Source organism: Nilaparvata lugens, chromosome 5 (assembly GCF_014356525.2).
Source record: "Nilaparvata lugens isolate BPH chromosome 5, ASM1435652v1, whole genome shotgun sequence".
NCBI classification, from domain to species: domain Eukaryota; kingdom Metazoa; phylum Arthropoda; class Insecta; order Hemiptera; family Delphacidae; genus Nilaparvata; species Nilaparvata lugens.
The window spans coordinates 18,451,884-18,469,791 of NC_052508.1; the positions used below are offsets into that span (position 1 = coordinate 18,451,884).

Genomic DNA, 17,908 nt, shown 5'->3' on the forward strand with positions numbered 1-17,908 from the left:
GAATATGAAAAGTGGGTAATTATGGGTAAAATTCCCTGAAATGCATCAAATGTTTTTCTGTGTAATTTCATTATTAATAAATAAAATTGAATAATGTAGTAGTAAATTAATGAAGGCGGCTGTGTGCTGAATGTGGTGGCTGTCCTCGAACTCGGTGTCCTTGATATTATTATAACGTGCAGTGAGGTATACCACAGTCATTGTTACCAACTTAATTTTTGTTTTCGTGCACTAATCCTTCATATAACCCACCAACTATTTTGCGTTGCCATGTTGCAAATCTGGAGTGCAGAAAAATTTTTCCCGCACTAGAGCGGAAAAGTGATTCTTTGCGTTCTGTAATCAGTGCAGCAATGGCCACTTTCCAAGGTAACTGTAGAAAAAAGAATTTTTATACTCAATTCTCCTCGTAAAACAGATTATTTCTGAGGAGAATCTACTTTTTCGCTCGCTAACCATCCGCGCATGCGCAGTAAATTTGTTTACGCTCGCAAATCAATCGCGCATGCGCAGAAGAGTTTCTTTACGCTCGCCAATCAGCTGATGGTAAGCAGCTCGTCAAAAGGTCGGATCTTAACCTAAAAAAGTCGGTAATTGTAACTCCGCCGATATAAGTAATTTAATAGGTTTGGACAGTTGTAGAAAAAATTTGGTATGTAGCGTGAGCGATAAAGTCGCGCATTACGCTTTTAATACATAAATAGCTATTTTAGTAATTTTATTAACTATTAATTGGTACCTGATTTGTCAAGATTGGACCAATATTAACTGAGATATGGCAGTTTTAGTGATAGGTGACCACTGGCGGTTAATTGCAGTGCATGCCAAGGAATGCGGCTAAAGTCTGCCACAATAATAAGACGTCTGCTTTGCATGTCATTTGTAAGCTATTTTAGATTATTTGAAACAATAGTTAATGTTACATAACCCTCTTGGTCTTGGCATGAGTTAAGAAAACCTGCCATATCAGATAATATTGGTCCAATCTTAACAAATCAGGTACCAATCGATAGGTGATTAAATTTACTAAAAAAGTTATTCTTGTAATTTTTGTGAAACCAACGGTTTCAGAGTTATTTAAGAAACAAAATTTTAAATGGTCGTTATTTTGTTTTATGAAATTGAAAAATTTATCATAATTTTTTTGTAGCTTTGTCTAGTTGTTATAAATGATTGTGCAAAGTTTCAATTTCGTATGTTAAAACATTATTTGGAAAAAAAATTAATAAGAGAAAAAACAAAATGACCGCTGTGTGAGTAACTGAAGACTTCTGGACAATTTAAATATGATATTTAGATATGTTTCTTACCCAGGAACAATGCCCTAGAGTATTGGTAGAGAGTTCGTAAAAACTGTATAATAAAAATATAAATTATTTAAAAAAATATATCTTGTCTTTATAAAGTGTTGAGTTCGGTGTTTAAGGCTGTGCAGAGGCTAAAAATAAACTTTCTACTGGTGATATTTTTCAATTTTTTTACAATATTTTGGTGTAGGTCATCATCAGAATGTAGAAACTTACTCTCAATCACTACATTTTAGTAAGTGCATTTTACATTTCGTAAGTGTTTTAAAATTCAAGTTTTATATCAATAGTGATAAAGTATGGATGTGTTGCATACATTATAGCAAAAATTATGAAACTGAATGATAACTGATTAATTATCAATAATATAAGAATAAGAATAAGAATGATTTTTATTCCTTTAGTGCATACAACCATGCTATCGGAAACGTCAAAATATACATTATACATACATCATAATAAAATAACAGAATAATAGAATAAAAGTTTGTCAATAAAACAATAATATCAAGAATAAAATAATCCAACGTACATAATGCATCATTTAAATATAAACACATAAAATATAAAATACTACAGAGTACTATCACGTTGGTTTCCAAAAATGATCTCGACTGGCAGCTGGAGGAATCAGAAAGCGAGTATAGTGGGAACTGTAAGAGAAGGTTTTCAAGTTTTTGTCGGAATACTGTTAAAGGCAAGTTTCTGGCTGAGTCTGGCAGAATATTGAAAAGTTTCAAGGATACATGATTAGGACTAGTTAATACTTTTTTCAGTCTTGTGTAAGGTACATCTATTTTTGTCTTATTTCGTGTATTATGGCTGTGGATGTCAACTCTGCATCTATATAATCCTATATCCTTCTTTACTTGAAGTAGGAGTTTGAAAGCTACCATACTGTAAACTGTCATAACTTTTTCCTTTATAAAAATGGCCTGCAATGCTCCAAATACGCTGCACCTGATATAATTCTTATAGCCTTTTTCTGTAGTAAGAACACTCTTTGCACATCCGGGGCACAACCCCACAAGACCAACCCGTACATAAAGATACTCTGAAAAAAAGCGAAATAGCACATTCTTAAATAGTGTGCGGGTACACAATCCCTGAGCCTTCGAAGAAGGTATATAACCCTACTAAGTTTGGAGCAGACACTTTCTATATGAGGTATCCATGTGAGTTTATAATCTAGTGTAATGCCAAGAAGCTTAGCACTTTTTGCACTCTGACTGATCTGTCTCAAACCAAGCACTAGCTTCTGGGTCTTGGTTGTATTCAAAATAGACGGTTTGCCCTAAACCAGGCTTCTGCCTCGCCCTGACATCTGGACATCTTTTGTTCAAGAGCACTGAGATCCACATCAGAAGTAACTAATGATGAATCATCAGCATAGCATACCACCTTGGATCGAATGCTAAACCCATATCGTTCATCATGACCAAAAAAGTAGAGGCCCAAGAATGGACCCCTGAGGAACGCCATGTGGTACAGCAATTGGCTTGGAAAACTCTGAGTTAACCATACTGTCTGGATACGACCCTGTAAATAAGATTCTAATAGTTTGTTTGCATTGTTTTTGGATACCAAGAAATTCTAATTTACTTAATAAAATATTGTGATCCACCACATCAAATCCTTTAGTCAAATCGAAAAGAACCAATCCTGTGTGCTTCTTATCATAAAACCATTCTCAATGTCAGCCACGATGGTACTAACAGCATCAATAGTTGACCTACCTTTCCTAAATCCGTACTGAGTTTCACTGAACAAACTATTTGATTCAAAGAATTCATATAATTGTGTGGCAATAATTATTCAAATATCTTACTAAAGATGGGTGGTACCGATATTGGCCTAAAGTTTTCTGGTGAATCTTTGTCCCCCCTCTTGTATATGGCACTGTTCTAGAATGCTTGAGTGATGATGGAAAAACTGATTCTCTGATACAGGCATTAAAACAAGATGTTAATGGCTGTAAAATAAATTCAATGACTTGTTTTATGAAGGAGCTGGAAAGGGAATAAATATCTTTGCTAGTGGATGACTTCATTCTAGAAACTATGTAAGAGACTTGATCACATGATACTTCTTTTAATACAAATATAGCCTGTGTTTTTGGGGAAGATACCAGAAGCTCCTCAGCAGAAATAGCTGAAGGCTCGATCACTTTATGAATTTCTGCTACAGCACTGATAAAGTATTGGTTGAATTCTTCAGAGGATACAGTTGTAACAGTAGACTGAGCAGGCTTGGAATTTTTTCGAATAATTTTCCAAGCCGCTGAGCATTTATTGTTAGCCGATTCAATAAACTTGACATTATGGTTCAGTTGAGCCATTTTCAATTCACATCTGTACAGCTTCTTAATATTATTATACGTCAACCTTACGTATAAATATAATAATATCAGAGCATCTATCATTGATTTGTGTTTATAATTAATTGATAATGATCTTTTCCAGATTCCTGTAGTTGTGTTGCATGGCAATAAAGAAGAACGTAAGGCCCAACGTAAGAAAATTAAAAAAGCCACCAGAGTTAACGATAAACTGACAGCCGTTATGCCAGTGGTTGTGACATCTTATCAAATTCCTCTTATGGAAAGGGAACTGATGTATTCCATAAACTGACAGTACATTGTTGTGGATGAAGGTCATAGGATCAAAAACAAGGAAACTCAGCTGAGCAGGTTCGTTGAATTCAAAATGGCTGCTAACCTGCTACTACTAATAATAATTGAACAAAAATTCAAATCAATTGGTAGAACAACTAAAAGGAAACTCGCTGAGAGATAAATTTCAATCTGTGCTGCTATTACCAACTCTAGTCAATCATTGTGTATTTTCATTGTTAATAGTTTCAAATTTGTCTCCACCTTTAACTGGATTCGTACATTTCAGTATCAGTGCACAGGTGTCCGATTCAGTGAAATTATTTCTCCTATGAGTTGCAAGGCTACTAGTACCACTCAGCCCGATCAAGCTATTATGACTAGTCCCATTATAACTATGGGAATAATATTGTCACTACTGGACACTTGCACTGATATGTCCTACTGCTATGTACGAATCCAGGTTTATTTAGTAATTCATCTATTACTTAGATTAAGCTTCAAGGAATCATCATAAAACCATCCATTGAGCTGCTGCATAGCAATCTTAGCCCTCTCCATGACATCTTGATAGTTGCTTCCTTCAAGTAAGATAGTTGTATCGTCAGCATACAACACCAATATAAACATCAACATTGTAGGGCAATGTTAAAAAAACTTTAAACAAGTTCATGATTGGTTGGTACAGAACGCATATTTTATAAAGCTGAGGGAGTTTTGTGAGAGTAGTATCAGCATCCCTTGATTTATCTTGTACTAGCTGGCCCGGCGAACTTCGTACCGCCAAATAGTAATGCAAACTTTAGCTGGATGCACACCTGAAGAGGCGCGATGCAGTATTTTGCATCCAGTTGCTTCTTGCTTATTGGTTTGAATGAAAGAACTCACATACACACACACACTGAATCGGGCATGGCGTGGAACGGTGTGATAAGGCAATCTCCATAAGATCATCACTTTGTATCTCCAAGCCGCGCCTCCTCAGGTGTGCTTAGCCTTAGCTTAATCTAATGCACTATATTTTTTTATGAAAATTATCCAACAATCAGTATTTACATTTATATCTCAATATGGACTTCCTATGTGCTTAGTTAGTTGTGCAGTAGTTTTTATTTTTAGATATAGTTGAACAAAGTTTGCTGGGAAATTGAATGGTTTATCTCCTTGCTGCTGATTTTCCCGTGCATATTCTAAATTTACAGCATTTCGAATTCTACGAATTGGACTTCGTTCGTACCGCGGCAATAATATTAGAATTACAATTTTGTGAATCAGTAGAAAGAAAATAGAAAAATAGATCTACCGACGGCTGTTGGATGACGCAATGATTATAACAGCTGATTTTTATTTCTGTGTGTGGCCAGTTCACAAATCTTCTATAAGGATTACATGGTAACTTTGTAGGACAGTAGGAAAAAGTCCTGAAATCTGATCATAAATTTGATAGGCCATAAACCTGCTCCTTAGCATAACAAACACAGCTAAAAAAAAATAATCTAATTCGGTGCACACATAAAAAATTATTGAATGTCAAATTTGAGGCTCGATTTTTATTTATATTGATGTAATTTATGAAATGCATCCAATAATTTATTGTATTTTGTAATTTACAAGTGGATGTGAAGAACTAAGCTACTTAAAGCTGGATTCGCACAGAACAGTGACAGTGGATAGTTAAAATATAATTCCCACTCAGCCCGGCTGAGTGAGTATGAATTAGAACTCATGGGAATTATATTTTCAATTTTCTGTGCGAATCCAGCTTGAGTCTTTGAATATAATATGATCTCAATATGACTGTTCATGCGTCTTGAGATTTTTGGCTGACTGACAATGACATTTAGTTATTTATTGCAACTCCTTTGTATGAACATGAGCTCAAAGCAAATACACTTATCTAATTTATTTGTTGGGCAGAGTTTCGACATCATGCACCTCGCAGAACCGGCTCCTATTGACAGGTACTCCACTGCAAAATAACCTGACAGAGCTGTGGACTCTGTTGAATTTCTTGCTGCCGGATATGTTTCACGATTTATCCACATTCAACGCTTGGCTTGACCTCAACAATGCTGGCAAAGACGCTCAAACTATCCTGAAAAAAGAGAAGGAAAGTCAAATGGTTTCTACTCTGCATCAGGTATGTACTACTGCAGTTCATAATCATATTATTGGCAATTTGTTGCATAATTACTTATTAGGCCGGTCACTAACGAAACGTTTCACAGGACATTTTCGACTGGCAGGCGAACAGTCTTCTGAAACATCTGACCTGCAAAAGCACAAAAACTGGTGTGCGGTACCTTCGTCGGAAGCGACTGGCACGGTTTCGAAAATAATGATAAATTAATTTCAATTTTCTTTAAAATGAAAACAAACAATCGAAAAAAATGTCCGGAGAAGCGTAACGTTAGTGGGTGATGGCCTTACTAATTCGTCGAAAAAAATCCAATTAGGCTATTACAGAAAAGAAAAACAGCTATTATTTTCGAAATTGAATATATTTCTCAGATTGATATTCTGTTCAAGGAATACTTCATCTTCCTCCAATATTCATTACGAGCAGGTGACAGGTGTAACCCGTTCAGTGCGGAATACAAATCGATAGCATTCGTATTAATCGATTAAAATATACAAATAGATAGCAATTATTTAGGATTAAAGGTTGGGACTGCTCAATTTTTTTCAAATAGCTTTCTTCTTAAAATACAATTGTTGTTCAGTGTTCGAACTTCCTCTGATGTTTATTAGCCTATTGCCTTCAAATAGATTTTTTTTCAGATTCTTTTCCCATTTGTTCTGCGGCGGACGAAAAAAGATATTGCCATTGACATTCCTCCCAAAAAGGAAGTGGTGGTGTACTGTCCCATGACGGAAGTGCAGAGGGAAATGTATGAACATGTCATAACAAAAAATATCCGTAACAAAATCCTCCCTCACTTTGAATTGGTAAGTAAATAAGTCCCATCAATTTACTCTAGAAATTAAGATGGTAATGAAGATATGTCAAAAAAAAATTAAACAGCTTTTTTAATTGATGATCTGTATTATTACGATTTATACTAAGCTATGAACTTAATTTAAATTCATATTTAATGTAACTATCTGGCGAGGATAATAATTTTCCTGTAAGACTAGATGATTTTGTAACAGTTGTACTCTGCAAAGCTCGAACTTTCCCAACTTTTACCATCAAATTGTGTGTTTATTGTAGTTAGAAGGCCATCTGTGTTGAAGCAAGTTATATTTTCATTTCATCATTATTTTCGTAATTTTTTAGGCAGTTTGAGAACATCTGAATAAACTATTGATCTAAACAAATTCTCATTTTACCATTTCTATTTCCAAGTGTTCTTTTCCATAATTTTGTTTATTTGATCAATGTGATACTTTATATCACTTTCATAAGTCTTATTTTCAGTTAATAACTGAAATCTGTAGGAACTCTTGATTCTAAATAAGGTTTGATGGATCGTATTTTGATCATTTATTAAGTGTCATTCGAGCCTTAATTATATAGATTATATTCTTCAAGTGTATAAATTAATAAAGTAGAAATGCTTTGATACGTTTGTGTTAAATAACATCTACAGTATCTCTGGGTAGAAGAGTTTAGTTTTGGATGAAACAATGTTTATTTATTAAAAAATATACAGAGTGAGTCATATGTATGGGAACCCTTCAATAAATTGGAGGCTACTGTAGATATAATACTGTAACTATCAGGATAAGTTATTGGTCAAATACTCTACCTTTTGACGTACAACTAAATTTCAACCCCTCATAAGCTGGTGACTTAGAAGTTGTAAGTCGAATATTTTAAATGTAAACACCCATTGATGTGTGGTACATCATTTTAAAGGACTTTCTGAAACAAGAAAAATTACATCGATAAAAATGTTCTATAATACTTTTATCCAAAATGGCGGCTGATTGAAGTTTCAGTTTTTAAAGAAATAATTGATGAAGTTCAATGAGCCGCCATTTTGGATAAAAGTGTAGAAAATGTTTATCAATGCTATCTTTCTTGTTTCAGAAAGGCCTTTAAATGATGTACCACTCAATGGTTGTTTACATTGAAAATATTCGACTTACAACCCTTAAGTCACCCCCTTATGAGGGGTTTATGAGGACTTTCAAACAAACTTCGAGGTACATCATTTTAAAGGTCTTTTTAAAACAAACGAAGTCTGCTATCTCTTCATAGTGAAGGATTTAATAGAATCAACAGTTGCCAACAGTTTGCTATTGAATAATCTAATTTTCTCGAACTTCGAGCTTATTTTCAATTTTAGGTGAAAATGTAACTGATCATAAATTGTAGAGATTTTTATGGTCAATCTTTTCCACTTGAAAATTTTTGTTAAAATTCTATCTGAAGCCTGATGATTGGGAATCTAAAATCAAACTTGGCATAGATGGGGCGGAGCTCCTGAAATTTTTACAGGTATGGGAATCGTGGCAGTTGATAGAGCTTATCAATAACTTTTTTAGGTATAAATTTGATCAAAATCGTTGGAGCCGTTTTCGAGAAAATCGTGAAAACCCTGTTTTTGACAACATTTTCGCCATTTTAGCCGTCATCTTGAATTGCATTTGATCGAAATTGTTCGTGTCGGATCCTTATAGTGAAAGGACCTTAAGTTTTAAATGTCGAAGTCATTCCGTTAATTGGGAGATGAGATATCGTGTACACAGACGCACATAAACTCATTGAACACACACATACAGACCAATACCCAAAAACCACTTTTTTGGACTCAGGGGACCTTGAAACGTATAGAAATTTGGAAATTGAAGTACCTTAATTTTTCGGAAAGCAATACTTTCCTTACCTATGGTAATAGGGCAAGGAAAGTAAAAAAAGTACAAGTATAAGTTCTCGCTATTTTTTGTTGCTCAAATGCTTCACTGTTCTCATGAATATGCTACAAGTTTTACTTTATATCTCAGGGAAAACTGCCAGCCAAAAGAACTGTAGAAACATCGTATAAAGACTTCTTCAGTGATGATCTTGATCTTTATCTTGAGTATAAAAAGATTTTATCTTCTGGTGAAATGCCTGAAAGAGATTCAACTATAAGAAAAGAATCTATGAAAAAAAAGAGAAATGACTTTTTCGATTTGAGTGAACTACCAAAGTGTAAGGAACTTCAAGAAAGGTATGTTTGTATAGTTGAAACCCGGCTTTGGGGTTAATAAATAATCCAAAATTTGAAAATTGAATTTGTTGAATATAGGATGTATTAAGCTTTTGTTGACTGGTTGGTATAGGCTAAGTTGGAACATTTCACAAAGCTTTTCACAATTTAGAAATTCACATGCTATACTCATACTTTTTTCAAATTGCCATGCTTATAAAATTAGACGAACAGAACCTAAAATGTTCTGTTGAATTGTGTTTTAAAGACGAAAGGAAAGATTAGGGAGGTTAGATTCTTTATTTTAAATGGCAATATGTTAATATTATTGTTGATAATTTTAAAATATCGGGGGACGCTCTGGAGTGTAAAAGCAGAGAAAATTTGTAACGAAAGATTGAAAGAAGATTGAGTTGTAGGCTACAATTATTTTTACAGTTATATGAGAAGGCACAACAGGCTTATGCCCAAAACTGTCCCTTTTCAAATTTATACTACAGTCCAAATCAAAATCTAGGTTAAGCTACTATCACTCATCAAAATAACAATTTATTCACACTTCAAAAAACAAACATATCAATTAAGAATAGATATACTATGAATTCGATTTAGAATGATATTCTATGTTTGCTACAATATTTGTTAATATACTATGTACTATTCTACACTAACAGCATCTAGTTACTATTCTGGACTTTCTGAAGTAAACATGTTTTCTAAAAAAAGAAAGAAATAAACAAAAATAAGTTTTCTTGCTGGATTATTCCTCTTGTGAGATCAGCTGAGGAATAACTCACACATGCACTCGCTCACTCATTTCCATTACGGTATCGACAGACGACCAAATTTCCAGCTGTTTTTCCAAGTATTTATCCTTTTAATGTCCTTCAGCGAGTTATCCCGGGGTTGAGACCTAGTAGTATTGCAATCGAATTTTCATATCATAAACCTACTTTGTTCTAAATTTCGTGAGAATCGTTAAAGCTATTTTCGAGATCCGGTCACATACAAATATAAAATATAAACATAAAAATCTGGTGTGGTACACTCACACAACTTTCCTTGCTCATTGAACTGCAAGCCTCATTCTTAAACGAGAATAATTTAGGGGAATAACATAATGACGATTGGCGGCAACATATTTAAAACTTCGATCAGACTACTGTATATGTGTATATAATATAATTGTTTTCAGAGTACTTTTTCCTTTGTGTGTATTATGAAATTCGATGATTCTTTTAAAAGTCGTCAAAACATTTGTTCTACAGATGAAATATATCGACTATTAGTCCAGTCAATATAGACATAAAAAAGGGGGTGTGCTTGCAATTTATATTGTAGTTCTGATTTTTTAATAATTATATTATTTGGGTACATATGAGAATTCCAGAACCAATTTCTTCATGCAAAATTTCCTTGTGCTAGATACAGGGTGGCCCAAAAACCTCGTATTTTCGGCTCATTTTCCAGTTTTCAGCTATTTCTGCCAAATCTCATAATCGGACAGAAAAATTTGCTCTTGCCTTTTTTCTAGAATATGAAATTCTGAATTTAATGAGATCATTCGGAACTCTCTATCTCCAATGAGTACTGAGTTAGGATTTTTCAAAAATGAGTGAAATTTGAAGAAAAAAAATGTTGATGAATTTTAGTTTTTGATCAACAATATCTTCCGATTGCTACCATTTAGATGTATAATTCAAAATCCCTCTGGGCGTATTTTTGTGCTCTACAATCTGAGATCAGGTAGAGCGCTCTATCTCATATAGATTTCCAGGTACACCTGACAACAATACTCCTTGTATTGTGAAAAACACCTAATTTTCAGCTTCAACCATCATCACCAACTACATAGTCTTCACATTGATATTTCGCACAATGACATAAGTTCATAAGATTATGTTCTATAAGAATCACCCGTTAGATGCACTTTATTTCAGTATTTCCTAGTGGAGAGGCGCGCTTAAGGACACCTCAAGGATCAAAATTCCAAACACTTATAACTTTTGACACAATACTCAGATTTCATCGTGCTACACTTAATTCTTCTCGGCTCGTCAAGGCGGTCCAAAATCATGCATCATAAGTCAAATTCGGTTGTGTGGCATTCAATAATATGGGATAACCCTATTCATAATTGGGATATTTAAATTTACTCATAATTTTATAATTACTTTATGTTAGAGTTATTTTGAAAAAGATCAAATTGTCGTGGGCAAAATTTTTTATTGTAGCCTACTGCTATCTACGTTTGTTAAAATTGTGCAATTTAGAGACGTGACATGGTGAAAAATATTGCCAGTTATCCTATACTATTAAACGAGCAATTTCTGTTCATATGTTTAGATGTTTGGATGTTTATATGTTTGTATTTCACCGGATCTCGAAAACGGCTCTAAACCTAGCTCCGCAGTGCCGGCTGGTTGCTTGGCTGAATCGGACTAGGCGCTGAGACAGCAAGTAATAGCAGCGTTGGTGGGAATGCGAGCGGCCGCAGTAACATCTTCCACCCAGCAATGGTTGGCGTAGTTCCGCCTAGCGGACAGACGAAAGATCAAACCAGTCGGTTATTTGATCCCTCCAGCCAGGCTCAGCCAAGCAGCCGAGACAATAGAACAATCAATGGAGTGGCGGTCTTGTTCGCGTTCATCAGCAGTTTTCTTTCTCACGATTATTTTTATTTTTGTGTTGCCTATAAACTCCAGTCACCAGTAAAAACCTTGGAAGAACAGATTTCGTCGTCTTTCGATAACAGAAGATGCTGTGCCTGTGTGGGAGATCAGCTGTGTAATCATTCAAACAGCTTACCGTATTTCGCGAGAAATATTATCTAGAAATTTTAATAGACTCTATCAAAATTATCTGATTTGTTGACATGACATGGTTTATCACTCTAAGTTAGAGTACATCATAATATTCAAAGTTAATAATTATTTTACAGTTTTAAGTGATTAGTGAGTGTTATTTTGTTATTCAATTTGGTAAACAATCTAAATTAGAACTTTTCTGTTTTTAAATATTTTGACTGAAAATTGGACCTGGATTCAAGTGTATGAAACATAACCTACTTTTTGGACCATTTATAAGAATAAGAATACTTTTATTCCATTAAAGCAATAACAATGCAATAGGAAATGTCAATAAAAATATAACAAGTCGATAAACGTCATTAATACTACAACAAAAAACGAACATTACAAAAAATGAAATTGGCACTATGAGAATTGATAGAAACAGACCTAATTAGTTAATAATAATCTCATGCACTAGTATCAGAATTAATAAAAGCAGACCTCACACAAGAGAAATGACATAAACGAACTTTAATCTAAAAATAATCCGAAACAGGCAGATGAAGGAACTCATAAAAAGAATATATGGGATTCTTTAAAAGGAGATTCTCCAATCTTTTCCTAAATGAAACAATTGGTAGTTCCCTGACTGTAATAGGGAGGATATTGAAAAATTTTACAGATAAGTGGCCAGGACTAGTCAAAATCTTGCTCAATCTTGTAAAGGGCACGTCTATTCTGATTCTATTCCTTGTATTGTAGCTGTGAATGTCTTCTCTACAATGATAAGTGTCAATGTTGTTCTTCACGTTCATTAAGAGTTTGAAAACCACCATCCCATGAATGGTCATAATATTTTCATTTATGAATAGTGGCTTACAGTGCTCCAGATAAGCTGCACCAGAGATGATACGCAATGCCTTCTTTTGTAATAGTAGCACCCTTTGAACTTCTGGAGCACAACCCCACAAGACCAATCCATAAGTATACACGCTCTGAAAGAATGCAAAGTAACACATTCTCAAATAGTTCTTAGGTACACAATCTTTCAAATTCCGAAGCAGGTAAATCACTCTGCTGAGCTTTGAACAAACATTTTCGATGTGGGGGATCCAAGTAAGTCTCTGATCAAGAGTGATACCTAGCAGCTTTGCATTCTTTGCTCCGTCAATGACCTGCCTCAGGCTTAGCACCAACATTTGAGTTTGTCCTGAACCAAGCTGCTGCCTCATCCTGATGTCTGTACATTTTCTGCTTGAGAGCACTAAGATCATCATCAACAGCAACTATAGACGAATCATCAGCATAGCACAAAACCCTTGACCCAATACTGGATTCGATATCATTCATCATCACCAGGAAAAGCAGTGGTCCTAGGATGGAACCCTGAGGGACGCTATGTGGTACAGTTAGAGGCTTTGAAAAAAACTTTAATTGACACAAACAGTCTGACTACGATCCTCTAAAAATGACTTCAATATATGCAGAGAATTATTACGAACACCAAGATATTCCAACTTTCTCAACAGAATGCCGTGATCAACTACATCAAAAGCTCTACTTTTAGAACCAGGCCCCAGGAATAAATAAAAATAACGAGCGAAGCTCGGTGCCCCGATATTAAATATTGAATTGACTAATAACTACAAATATCGGGGCACCGAGCTTCGCTCGTTATTTTTATTTATAGATGAACAGAACACAATTCTCTAAAATGATCGTGTTTATACTTTACAGCTGGCTATAAGTCAGCTTATGAATTTCGGGGATGCGATATTTTGATTTTCCACAGAATCACTCGCTCACTTTTTACTTATCCACAGACGACGAAAGTCTCTGCTGTTTCAGCCAAGGATGAATTATCCTTTTAATGTCGTTCAGCGAGTTTTCCCAAGAATGAGACCTAGTGCAATCGAATTTTTATATCATAAAATACTATGTTCCAAATTTCGTGGAAATCGTAGATCCGTTGAACATAAATAACCAGATGTAAATATATAAAAATATAAACAGATATACCGAAATTGCTCGCTTAATATAATAGGATTTTTGTTGAAACGATACAGCACTTGTGTGGCATTCCATAATATGATGTTTGGCATCATTATCTATCTATGAATGAATAAATAAATATAATAGAGGAAAGAATTGCATTATACATGTACGGGATAGGAAATTCACGAATGTCGCATCTTCACGTCTGAACTACTAGAATGATGAACTTGACATTTTGCACATAGATTCTTAATTTACCGAGGATGGTTATAGGCCTATTTTGAACTCCTCAGTAGGTCGAATTCTCTGTTTGTCAAGTTTTAAAATAGACCCTTGCGGAGCACGGGTTACCTGCTAATTATAAATAAAATATTAAAATTATTAGTAAAATAATAAAGTAAAATTACCTATCAGCAATTGCTTCAGTAAAAACTTGAATATATATGTCATTAGCAATGAAACCTCAATGATTTTCAACTATGAAACGATTTTAATAATAACTTCATGATATTGTTTCATTTATGATATTGTTTCCAAGACAAGAAATTTTCCTGTCGTTTTGATCATTTCTCCAATGACGAAAAGCATTCTGTTGTTTTTCTCGCCCGTGTATGGCATCATGATATTCACATATCACCAATATTGAATGTTCATGTAAACAGTTGATCTATATAAGCACTTAAATAATAAACCTTATTCCGGACCACTCCCTCATAGACTCTAAGATTAGTAGAAAAACTAAACTAGAAATAAAAACCTGGACATACAGTAACTTTTTCTTCCATAGCGACGCATGAATTTCGAGATTTCTGCTCAAACTACTGTTTGCAACGACAATTCTTTTAGATACATTTGTTGAAAGTGGACTCGCTTACAATATTTGTACATTTTTTTTCTCTTTTTTCCTTCTTTCTTCTTCAATACTTCCCTTTTTTCTCCTCTTCACCCTTCTTTCCTTACTTTTTATACCCTTTACCTGCCTATTACATGGGAAACCATAGTTTGCTAGGTATTTTTCCTCCTTTCTTTCTTTTATGCATACCCCACCATGAAGCCTGTTTATGTATTTCATTGGAAATTTATTTTTGATTAAGATTTTTTGTGTTTTTGTTTTTTTCAAGTATATTGTATTGTGTTGATTGGAATAAAAATTGATTGATTTATATAAAATTAATTAAGCTATATTATTATAATTCTAGGTATAAATTCCCTTTGTGTTGAATCAGCATTCTAAATTGCACCTATAATAATTTTTACAGGATGGGATGTGCATTCAAGGAGAGAGTGAAAATGCAGAAAGCACATCAGACTCTTTTGCACATTGTAAATCACCCGTACCTTGTCATGATGCCATACACGGGCGAGAAAAACAACAGAATGCTTCTCGTCAATGAAGAAATGATCAAAACGTCAGGAAAATTTCTTGTCTTGGAAACTTTGTTGGCCAAGTTGAAAGAGAGAGGACATAAGGTAATTTGATTTTTGTTAAATTTCTTTTAAAACTCGATATCTATCCATAAAACTTACTTTGTTGGTAACCAATATCGAGGTACCGAGCTTCGCTCAGGAGTGCAAACGCATAGAAGCATAAAAACATAGATTATATTTATTTATTGATACATATAACACAATTCTTTCAATTGATTGGTGAAGGACCAACAGGCACAGCCTAAAACGGTTTCTACCCCGAATTTTTATGTATACACTATAAATACGGTGGTTCAAAAAGTAGGTTATGTTCTATACACTTTTGAATTCCAATTTTCAGTCCATTTGAAAACAAAAGTTCAAATTTAGATTTTTTACAAACCAAATTGAATAACACTCACTAATCACTTACAACTGTATAATAATGATTAACTTTGAAATAGGTACTTCAATTCAAATACCAATTCAATACCGTTGGTCATGTCAAGAAATCAGATGATGTTGATCAAGTAGGTTTATCTATAATTGCCAGATAGTAACTTCTTGTGCTGTGCGATCCACTGATTTATTATTGCAATAGTTCAACAGCTGAACATAATTCTGTCTCACTCCCACACAGTTCTCGCATCTTCCGTTATCAACAGACGACGAAATTCTAATCTTTTTTCCCAAGGATGAATAATTATTATCCTTTTCATGTCATTCAGAGAGTTTTCCCAGGAATGGGACCATGTGCAATCGAGTTTTTATATCAAGAACCTATATTGCAAATATCAAAATCGTTTGAGCTGTTTTCGAGATCCGTTAACCTGTGTTTTCGTAACGGGCAGAAGCAGAATCGATTGCAGCGCACCCAAGCGGGCAGAAACAGTAACACTCAAGAACTAGTTCTTTGACATGAATTTTGCTTTATGTGTTATGGGTAATGAACTTTTTGGGTTGTCCAAAAGGTAATTCTAAAATGATTATTGGATATTTAATTCAATAAAGTGAATTAATTGCTTTTTATAACTCAGATAACTTTTCCACAATTATTAGTTACTTCAATTATGCTAAATTTTATGTTTTATAGGCATGTCAATCAAAGAGTTAACTTTTCATTTCCTATGCTTGAATATGTAAGGGTAAATTATTTGAAGTAACTGATTGTATTTTATTATTAATAAGATAATTAAGAATGATTTACATTTGACATTTTTGGAATCTACGGGTTATATTACACCAAGAGAAATAAATATTAAACGTTTTTAAGGCAATTTTATTTTAGCAGTCCCCTTTTTGATCATTGGATAGGTACGGTCCCGGCTGATATACCGTACTTAAATAAGAATCGTGTTAAATTCAATGCAGTACATAAGTACTATTACTTAATTCTTAATGCAATACATAATTGTGATATAGCCTACCCTATTTTATATCCTATTCAAATTCAAATTTATTGTTTTCATTTTCATTACAATCAAATTTGATAAATCCATACAATTATAAAATTCTATTCATACAATTATTCAAGTCTATTATTTAACTACATGAGTTACCTATAGCATTTGCCAGTCTGCAATGTTAAATAATTTAATTATTTCCAAAAAAAAAAAAAACTGAAGCCATACAGAACCAATAAAGTTGTTCATAAAGAGTTCGATGCTGTTGGGTTGAATATAGTTTTAAAAATCCCTCAAGTATAAACCATCAAAACTAATTTTATTACCTTCATGTCACTTGCAGTTTTCTTCAAAACTACCTAAATTGAAGCAATTAGTTAGCAGGAGTGATCGCCCCCCCTAACCCCCCCCCAAAGAGGATATTATTATGAATAAAATGAAATAAACTCATCAAGATTTACTGATAAAAATTAATATATTTCTTAGATTAGTCCATCTCTTTCTTCTGTAGGCTACTACATCATACATGAATCATATCCATGGAATATTATTCATAGTTGATTTTCTTTGTCATCCTCTACTTCTGGCTGGTACACCACTAGGCCTGAAATCAAAAAGTTATTGATAATTATTTATTATTCATTATAAAAAAACTTGCAAAGTGAATTCTGTTTGTAATCTGTATAAGTGTTCAATTATTCTTGGCAAGAAACCCCCCAATAATGAAAAAGTAACATTATATGAGAAATTCCAATAAATTCCAACAATCAGTTGAATTATTATTGACATCAATCTCCATGCACGAATTGGGATTAATCAGTGTGCCCCAAGGTCAAAAGAACTTGTTGGTGAACAACATATTTTTGGATACCATGAACAATTCATTCATTTCTGTGGTTAGTAGGCCTACTTCTCGACCAAAAATAAACTCTTCGTTTACTAAACTCTTCCAAAATGTACTGCATAAAGTAATTATTGGTTCTATATCTAGAGAAACAAGTTTAATGAATCAAATGGAAATATAATCAATTAATTGCTTAATCTGAAATGATGATTATCTACAACATTATAAGTAGAACTAAGTGATTTGAAAATAAATACCAAACTGTAAATACATAAATCTCAAAATAATGCAGGTATTTCATCCATGAATTCAATCATAAATTTTAAAAGTTGGAATCACTGTCATTAAAGCTATTATTCAGTGTTTTCTACCAGCACTTGCTGAGTGAATTTTTGAAGTCATCTATTC

The 17,908-nt window shown here is 33.8% G+C and overlaps 1 pseudogene; it reads left to right on the top strand.

Moving 5' to 3' along the window:
- Positions 1-17,908, top strand: part of LOC111057957 — a 68,856-nt pseudogene that overhangs the window by 18,067 nt on the left and 32,881 nt on the right.